The 9,845-nt window shown below is 45.8% G+C and overlaps 1 protein-coding gene across 7 annotated transcripts in view; it reads right to left on the minus strand.

The window, feature by feature from the left end:
• The window catches only part of PPP1R9A (protein phosphatase 1 regulatory subunit 9A), a 326,933-nt gene extending 325,194 nt beyond the window's left edge, over nt 1-1,739 (minus strand). For all 7 annotated transcript variants that reach the window (XM_062178639.1, XM_062178637.1, XM_062178638.1 and 4 more), the window contains exon 1: nt 1,649-1,739. The gene's annotated coding sequence lies outside the window, so the exon portion shown is untranslated. The remainder of the gene's footprint in view (nt 1-1,648) is intronic.
• Between the last annotated feature and the right edge of the window lie 8,106 nt (nt 1,740-9,845).

Below are 9,845 nucleotides of genomic sequence, written 5' to 3' on the forward strand. Positions count from 1 at the left end.
ATCACATCCCCAAAGCAATTTCCAATCAAAACAAGCAGAAAAACAAAGTTCTTCCAGTTCAGTTCTATCAAGCATGGGGAAATGTCCTAACAGTGGCTATTATTAATTAGGAAGTGGGATGTGGACTACCATGCGAATAAATGCGTGAGCTGTAGCAATCAGGACACCATGCCACCTCTCTCCAAAGCCCGGATTCGTGTATGCCTCCTGGCCTCCAGCTGACTGCAAGCAGAGACCGCGAGGCACTGCGTGGTGCTGGCCTGCTCTAGCCCACAGCTGGATTCCAAATCGATACACCAGCAATCCAGCACTTGGCGGATCCACTGAGCAGCAGACAATGCGGTGCTAAAGGTTTCCCGTCTTGTTTAGGTTTTGGTTTGGTTTTGCTCTGACTCCCTGAGCCCCATCACCCTCGCCCACAATCACTTTCGCTTAAATCGCCTCCAGACTGGGCTCCTGGCCCATCGCGCATGCAGGCCCATGCAAACAAGGACGGCTACAGAGTGTGTTGCCTGTTTCGTTTCGATTTTTTTTTTCCTTTTTTTTTTTTTTCTAAACCATCGACAATCTCCTTTTACCCTGACATTTTTTTAAAGCCATCCACACCCTCCCCTCGCCCCTCCACACACACACACACACACACACACACCCGTCCCACTCCCTCCCCCGCCAGCTCAGCCCGAGGGGGCGGAGGCGGAGGGGCCGCCGGGGAGGGTTCAAATCCTGCCCTCACAAAAGACAAACATAAATAACACCAACTTGAGAGGCGGCCGGTTCCCAAGCCTGCTTCGGGACGCAGTCCCTCGGCCCCGGGGCCGGGCCGGGCGAGCAGGTGACGCCAGGCGCTACGGTAGGAGGTCGCAGTCTAGCTCTGTGCCAAGAAGCACCTTAAGTCCTGACACCTTGGCTGCGGCTCCCGGCGGCTGCCAAGCGGAGCCCAGGGTGGCACGGGGAGAGACGAGCTCCCTGGCCACAGTTAAAAAAATAAATAAATAAATAAAATTTAAAAAAAAATAAAAAGCAAGAACAAAATGACAGGGTAATGAGCATAAATCCCTCCCCTCGTGCCAGGGAACAATAGATCCCACTGATAAAGCCTCCGGTCCCCCACCTGGCGCTCCCCGACCACAGCCGCCCCCACCCCAGCCTGCAACTCAGCCTTTGTACGAGCCGGCTGCGCGCCTCCCCATCGCCACCCTCCCCGGCTCCGGGCGCCGCGCTCAGCCTCCCCCTTACCCGAGCGGGAGCGCCGCGGGCGGGGAGGGTCGCGCCGCCGCGGCTCCCACCCCCTCCTCGCAGGCGCCCCCCGCCCCACAGTGGCCGCGGCTCGGCGCCGGCCCCGCTGGCCGCCCCGCCACCCGCTCCTCACGGCGCGGCGCGCACGGCGGCCGCGGCCACTCGCGCCCCGGCCCCCACGCGCGCTCTGCCCGCGCCGCGCTCCCCAACGCCATGGCGGGCGGCGGCCGGGCGGGCAGCGCCGCGCTCGCGCCCTCGGGCCGGCCCGGGGCGGGGGGCGCCGGCCGGGGCAGGGGCTGGGCGCACGTGCGGCCGCCGGGCGCGGGCCGCTGGACCGAGCCGGGAGGCCGCGGTGTGAAGGAGGAGAGGCCGGGTGGGGGGTGAGGAAGGCCCGGGGTAACAGGTGCCTCACCTCGGCTGGATGGGATTAACTCTAGGGCCGCAGAGAGAGAGGGAGCCCAGCAGCAAAATCCCAGGAGAGGGAGCGAGAGCGAGAGGGAGCCTCTGGCGGCCAACGGAGGGCGAAAAGCACCGGCCCGAGGCGAGGCCGCCCCACCCCCTCGGCCGTGGGCGAGGGGCCTCGCGGGCCTGGGACCCGGCCTGCCCCGTGGGGGCCCGGCTGCCTTCCTGAGGGCTGCTGGACCGGGCACTGGGTCCCTGGGTCCCGGGGCTGCAGGCTGCTCGAGCCCCTCGGAGGCCGCAGTGAACCCCGTGACCCCCAGGCATCCACAGCCCCGGGCCATGCTCCTGACCTGGAGGGCCAAGACTAGGCCCAGGATGGCCTGGCCTCCAGCGCCTGGGGCCTGCTACCCACCTTGACCTCAAGGTCTCCCGGCTAAAAGCAAAGGACTGGGGCAGCTCTTGTGAGTTTCTCCTCTGGGGAGGGCTGCTCAGCCCCCCTGCCCGCCCTCGCCCTTTTTATAAGTGCTCAGAACTCCTTCTCCCCCGCCCCCGAATACCGGAAGTGCCACAGCCTTCCTGCAAAACACAACTGATCACAACTGGCCATATAGACCTTCCAACTGCTCCGGAGCAGCCTGCGGCGCCCACCCGGTCGTTTTTGGAGAAGAGCATGACCCTGAAAGAAAGACACTCCCCAGATGAACATGGGTCAGAAATTTTTATTTGACTCATTAGGGCAGGAACCAGCAAGATCTTGCACCCTACTCAGATGAAACGTGAAGAATGATGTCAGGAAAAATGACAAAAACGGCTGCATGTTCTGCAGGGCACAGAGTCGTCGTGATGTTGGCATAACAGGCGCCCTCCCCTCACCCAACGGGGATGCACTCCAGGGTCCCCACTGGGTGCTGAAACCCTGGATAGCACAAGTCCTGCATGTTTTCTCCCCTGCATACACACCTAAAATGAAGTTGAACCTATAGATTAGGCATAATAAGAGATGAGCAAGAATAATAAAGTAGAACAACTGTTAAAGTTATTTAAATTGGACAGTGTTGGGGGAATTTAGTATTTACAGGTCAGGGTAGACCAAGGGCAACTGAAACCAAGGTCAGTGGGAATAGCAGGTAAGCGCCCCCTACCCCCCATCTGCTCTCCAGGGCAGTAATAAGCTGTCTCTCTTTAGTTCCCTAAGTAATTTGCATCTCTGTGGGTAAGAATACTTTACATAACCTTAAGTGTCTACAGTTTACTGAGTGGTATAAAGCCTAGTGAAAGGCAGTTAAAGGTGGAGACCTCTGTAGGATCCCAGAACTCCAGAGCCTGAAGATAACACAGTCCTTTGTTGCCCATTGCAAAGGCTTCCACAAGTTTTCCCCAGGGAACATCATTATTCACATTTTATGGATGGGCAAACTGAGGTTGAACTTTCCTAACGTCTCCATCTTTAATTAGGGAGCAGATGACTAAGACATGGTAGGAACCCAGGCACCGATGCAATGCTGAATCTTTGTACTCCAGGAGCAAAACCTTCCCCTGGATTTCAGAAAGACTTGGTAGCTGATCAATACTACATCTTTTATTTTGAACAGTGAGGTGTCTTTTTTCTTCAGGCTCCCCAAATTCCATCTTTTCCCAAGACAGGCATCCTCTGTCTATGAAGTGGATGTCACTTCTATAAGCATAAACAGATGTAGCAGGCAGTGTGAGGGGGCCGTGGATCCAGTCTCCACTTTTGGAAAGAACATTTGTGCTGTCTGGATAATCTAGTGGAAAAGTTCCTGTCATTTATTTGCAGTATGGAAACCAGGTTTTTTTAGGGGAACAATCTAAATAAATGCAGAATCTAATCAGCAAGTTCTGTCTGTAGAAGAGGGGGCAGAATTGGCAATAAAGTCAGTCTTACACCTCTTTGCAAAAAAGATGATTCATACAGAAAAGCAGCCTGAAGAGTTTGGTTGATTTGGATTTTGTTCTTTGAAAATGTGAAACTTCTGGGAAAATTCATGCTGAAGGAATGAGAGAGTTTTTAAAACATCATGGTGATCATTTAAGATTCCTGGGTTGCCCATAATGGATCTCCAGCTTCTAACAGGGTCTGCTAGACCTGAGCTAATCCAATACATGTAGCTGTTTAAGTGAACTACAGTTAAATACATTGTAAATTCAGGGGACGACCCTTGGCCCAGAGATTAAGGTGCATTTGGTACATCCACATCCCCTATCAGAGCGCATGGTTCGAGTCCTAGCTTTCCTTCCAGTCCAGTTTCCAGCTAATGCAGACCCTGAGAAGACAGCAGATGACTCAACTACTTGGGTCCCTGACATTCACGTGGGAAACTTGGGTTGAGTTCCAATCTCTTGGCTTTGGCCTGGACCTGCTCTGGCTGTTGTGGGCATTTGGCTGCGGGGAGGGAGCAGTTTGCCTCTCTCTCTCTTTCTCTCTCTCTCTAACAAAATAAAAATTAAACATTTTTTAATTCAGTTCCTCAGTCACACTAGCCACAGATGAAGGGCTGAGTATCTGCATGTGGCTAGTGGCAACCCTACTGGACAGTGTAGATATAGACCCCTTCCATCACAGGCATTTCTATCGGACAGTGCTGTTTAGAGAACATTTCCACTTGTGTAAGAACTGAGACATGTATTGACTTTGTAAGGATGTCTTAGTTCAATAGACCCGTATTATTGCAGGCGTTAGATCTGATAGCTCTTATGTATGTCAACTGGAAAGGCACAGGGACTGTGAAAGATGAGAGTCAATATTGATATGCGAAGAATCCAAAAGCTGTGTAGGGTAGAAATTTTTCAGTTTTCATTTCTAATTTCTCAGCCTTTTATAAATCATGTATTATGTATTATGGAATATTATGGAATGTATTATGGTATATTATGGAATATTATTTTCATTCCCTTTGTAACCAATAATATCATAATTAATAAGAACAAACTGCAATATTGTCAGTTAAGCAAAAAGTACAAAATATATTCTACATTGTTTTAGAGGTTTGTTCAATATATATATATATATATATTTTTTTTTTTAATTTCCACAGTGGATAGTCTGACTAACTATTCAAAGAAATCATTCATGTGTTTAGTGAGACATTGGGTGTAGCTCTGAAATTAAACCCAAATCAAGCCTGAATCAAATTTTTATCTTTTTAAAAGTTTCTATTTATGTATTAAACTTATTTGAAAGGAGCCAGCCAGACAGAAATCTCCCATCCTCTCCTCAAATGCTTGCAACAGCTGGGTTCTGGGCCAGGCTGAAGCCAGGAGCGTGAAAATCAATTGAGGTCTCTCACATGGGTGGTGGGGACCCAAGAACTTGAGCTGTTGTTGCTTCACAGGATATGTGTTAGCAAGAAGCTAGAATCAGGAGTAGAGCCAAGCCTCAAACCCAGCACACGTTTCCCCAGTGGCTTCTTAACCACTCCACCAAATTCCTGCCCTGAAGAGCAGCACAGGATGGCTCAGGTACCCGGATCTGTGCTACCCACAGGGGAGACCTGGACTGAGTTCCAGGCTCCTGATGTCAGCCCAGCCTGGCCTCCACTATTGCAGGCATTTGGGGAGTGAAGCAGCAGGTAGAAACTTTTTCTCTCTGTATGTCTGTGTCTGTGTCTGTCTGTGCATCTTTGCCTTTCAAATAAAAAAAAATAGTAAATAAGTCAATTTAAAAGAAGAGGGAGAGACTAAAGTAAACTGTGCAGGGGCTGAAAATTGCCCATCACACCTTGACTTACAGCAGAAGGGCTCCTGGCTAGTGGTGTGTTCACAGAAGTTCATGGAGGGAGACAAAAGAACAGAACAAAGTGAAAGGTCTCCAGACTTAGCTTCTGCATGGAGCAGGCAAAGCAAGGTGAGAGTAATGCCTGCAGGTTATTTACATAAAATTTGAACATAAGAGGATGGTTCACCATTGCAGGATCACCTTACCAGTGGTAATGAGTAAAACTTGTTGATAGAGCTGAGGCAGCCTGTTGCCAAGTGTGGCTACAGCTGCTTATCTCACATTTGCAAATGTCTTACAAAGGATTGGTTGCCTTCAGCCTTTAATGTTGATATCAGTTTTCTTAAAGGTCCACCTTTTAAAATAGCCATTCTTATTTATTTAAAAAGATATATTTATTTATTTATTTGAGAGGCAGAGTTATACACAGAGAGGAGAGACAGAGAGAGAGAGAGAGAGGTCTTCCATCCGCTGGTTCATTCCCCAGATGGCTGCAACAGCCAGAGCTGGGCAGATCCTAAGCCAGGAGCCAGGATCTTCTTCTGGGTCTCCAATGTGGGTGCAGGAGCCCAAGCACTTGGATCATCTAACACTGCTTTCCCAGGCCATCAGCAGGGAGGCTGGATCAGAAGTGGAGCAGCTAGGACTCAAACCAGTGCCCATGAGGGATGCTGGTGCTGCAGGCAGAGGCTTAACCTACTATACCACAGCACCAACTCCATAAAATAGCCATTCTTATTTAAGGGTAAAAGTTTAGGTTTACATCCTTTTTTCCTATGGTATTTCAGACACTTCCTTGTGGAGTAAAATCTATGTCTCCAATAGTCATGGAGTTCTCAGGCAAACACTGATAATATCATGTCAGGGTATCTATGGTCAGTCTTGTTTTTGATATGAACTAGGAAATTGAAACTAAACATGTCATTTGTGTTTACATAAGTCTATAATGATTCGGCATGGCTTTCTGTCAATATTCGTCACTTGGCTGTATTAGTGAAAGTTCATTGTCATCATCATGGTCCACCCAGTACCCAGTACCTTGGATTCTCAGCCTGAAAGATGTCTCATGGAAAGTTTGAGGATTTACATTTATTTGCTATGAGAAATAAAAGGTAGAACACGTGCAGATTTTTTTTCAGATCACTTTAAAGTTACTATTAATATCTTACATCTGCAAATAAGCAATAGTGGATCTACACAGCATATCTTTGGCTAACATGATACATTATTATCTTTCTTCCCTACTATCACATTATTTACCTATCCACACAAAACAAAGAAAATAGACTTTTGTTGGGCTAGACCAGCATGATGTTTTCATTATTGTCAGTGTTTCTAAGGTTGAAACAACAGCAGCTGTCACCATTCCTTTTAATTTTCACATTTAAAAACAAGTGTAAGGTATTTCTCTCTACAGAAGCTCACTGTTGCTTGCAGCAGATCAGCCCATCTGGCAGGAGTATGTCTGACAGTGGTAATCTACTCTGCAACAGTGGTAGTCTGCCTCTTCCATCTATAGGTTTCGCCTGAACTCTGGCTCCTTGAGATTGGCATGTTGTCAATCCTATTTCAGAATCATTTGTTATTTCAAGATTGAAACAAATGGGAGAGACACAGTGATCCTTCACAGAACAGTTAGTAATGTGTCAAACTGAAGACATTTTACTGTCTTTTACCCTGGTCCCTGAGCCATGTGATAACTCTTCTGTGCACAACACTGACAGGGACAATAGTCAGCCAAGGCAAGGCACTCTTAGTTGTGAAAATTGGTGTAAAGTAATCAAAGAAAAACAGAAGTATTTCAGTAGTTTTTCTATTCAATAACATTAGCCTTGATGAATTGCCATTGAAGTAAAACAAGCAAGCAAAAAAAAAAATTGTCTACAAATAAATAGGAGATTCCTGTAATTTCATTTTCATTTCCAGTCTGGCTTTAGTAACAATCTCATTCAAAGGGTCAATAATAGCCCCATTTTATGTGAAATTTACAAATGACACACTGTATTTTAAGAAAATGCTAGGGGCCAGCTGTGGGGAAAGCAAGCCATCACAGAAGACGGTGCCAACAGCCACAAGCGACATATAACTGAGCGACCAGGAATGGCAGCAGGGAGCAGCCACAGAAGTACTCTGCCCGGCAACCAGCACCTATAGGCCGACTAAAGAAATGCCCTCTGAGCTGATTGGCTAGAACCCCTATATAAGCTACTGCACTAACTGAAATAAACGAGTTTGTGAGCTGCTCCCCACTAGCTTGCTTCTGCCCCATATGTGTGTCGTGACTCCACACTGTCTTACCCCCAGCCACCATGGGGGAACTCAAATGAGACAGCCAGCACTATGGTGAAGCAGGTAAAGCCGCCACCTGCGACGCCAGCATTCCATATGACATAGAGTGATCTTTTATCCTCTGATTCACTCCCTAGATGGCCATAGCAGCCAGGACTGGGCCAAGCTGAAGCCAAGAGCCAGAACTCCATTTAGGTCTCCCTCGTGGGTGATAGGAACTCAAGTACCTGAGCCACCATCCACTCTTCTCAAGCACACTACCAGGGAGCTGGACTAGAAGCCAAGTCGCCAGGACTGGAACCAGCACTCCTATAGGATGCTGGCATATTAAGTGCTATAATGCCTGCCCTATAATTCAGATTTATGTAACTACATCTACATAGATAAGATGAAATAAAGAATTTAGACAGTCTTGTCTTAATGCTGCTCTTGATACTATTTTCATTGAGCTAAACACTTTTAAATTCTACACAGAAGTTGCTCTGTGGCATGGAACTCTGAGCACATCAAGACCAAAATAAATGAATGATGGGTTGACAATTATTTGGTGAACATGGAAATTGCACAACTCAGGATATCAGTGTATCAACTACATCTAGATTCCCTGGGATAATCAGAGCTCCACTTTGGGGTCTTCAATTTGATAATTCTCTGCAAACTAAATGCTTGTTTCCTTCTACCAAGTTACTTTTAAAAGGGGAAAGCTATACACACCAAGGTGGCATGTGTCTATGAAAAATATAAAATGCTGTTTATTTTCTCTGTTGAATTTTCACAATATAAACAGCTTGCTAAGTATTTATTTTGTGAATATAGAAACAGCATGGTGAATAGTTAAAACAACTTAATACCTAGATGTGTCCTCAAAGGAAAGGAAATGAAATTCATATTTTATGATACTGCGAATAAAAACAAACACACTAACATGAAATTGAGTTGATAAGAATTAAAATTTTATAATTTTAGAAGATGCTTAAGTCAATTTAAGAATAGGAACAAGATATCATCTTTTCCAGAGAGATACATTTGACCTTGTGTAGCTTTAAAAGGAAAGAAACTGAACTTTTTAAAAATTTCTCCATGTTCTAGAATCTAGCAATCTAATCTGACATTATTTTGTGAAGCTTATTTTCTTGTAATTTCATGTTTGTGAGTACAATACACTATAACGTAATTTATGCAAAGTATACATATTTTGTAAATTCACTACATTGAATCTACTAAAGAACCTCAGAAATTAGGCAAAGGCCAGCGACATGCAAATGATAGACTACAACATGCTCCCCAAAGAGCTGGCTCATAGCCAAATGAGGCACTTAGATGCGTAAATAAATAGTTATTTATTATGTGATGTAGTTAGAGTTTCAGAAAAGCAAATACGTTAAAAAATGTAACGCTAAGCTTAAAATTGGCACCAAGATCTTAGATGAATACTGACCCAGAAACTAACACATTTACAAATGTAAGCATATTTAGTATATTTGTACGTCATCATCACCTCATTAAAACTGTTCTGATCTCTTCAGTGTGATTTAAAAATTACAAGGTTATTGCATACCACAGTGACTTTTATTTCACTTTAAATGAAGCAGTCACAATTATGAAAGATACGATTTCTCTATAACCTTATGTTTAGGTATGTAAAACCTCAGAATTGACCAAATGATCAACAAAAATAACACACAGTGTTCTCAATACATGACTGTGTTGTAGGCTCACCACGTAGAAATCAAACACATAATTGACTTTAAATACTTCTTGGTAGGCTTTAGATGTTTTTGAAAAAATAGGTTGCATTGTTTATTAATTAATTAGATCAAATGTCAATTTTGTAGCTTGGGAATCTACTAAGATCCCATTATGTTTCTTGCTACCAGAATGTTTGATTCTCTGCATTTATTCTTTGGTATATTTCATTTTTTGATAACTAAAGATGAGAGTTAGATGATCTTGTCTTTGTAAAGGATGTTTGGAAAGCAATATAAGACCATATACAGGGGCCAGCATTGATGCATAGCAAATTAAGCCGATGCCTGCAATGCCGGCATCCCATATGGGTGCCTGTTCCAGTCTTGGCTGCTCCACTTCTTATCCAGCTCCCTGCTAATGTGCCTTGCAGTGAAAGATAACTCAAGTCCTTGGGCCCCTATAGCCCCATGGGAGACCTGGATGAAGCCTCTGG

This window comes from Lepus europaeus, chromosome 20 (genome assembly GCF_033115175.1).
Source record: "Lepus europaeus isolate LE1 chromosome 20, mLepTim1.pri, whole genome shotgun sequence".
Classification (NCBI taxonomy): Eukaryota; Metazoa; Chordata; class Mammalia; order Lagomorpha; family Leporidae; genus Lepus; species Lepus europaeus.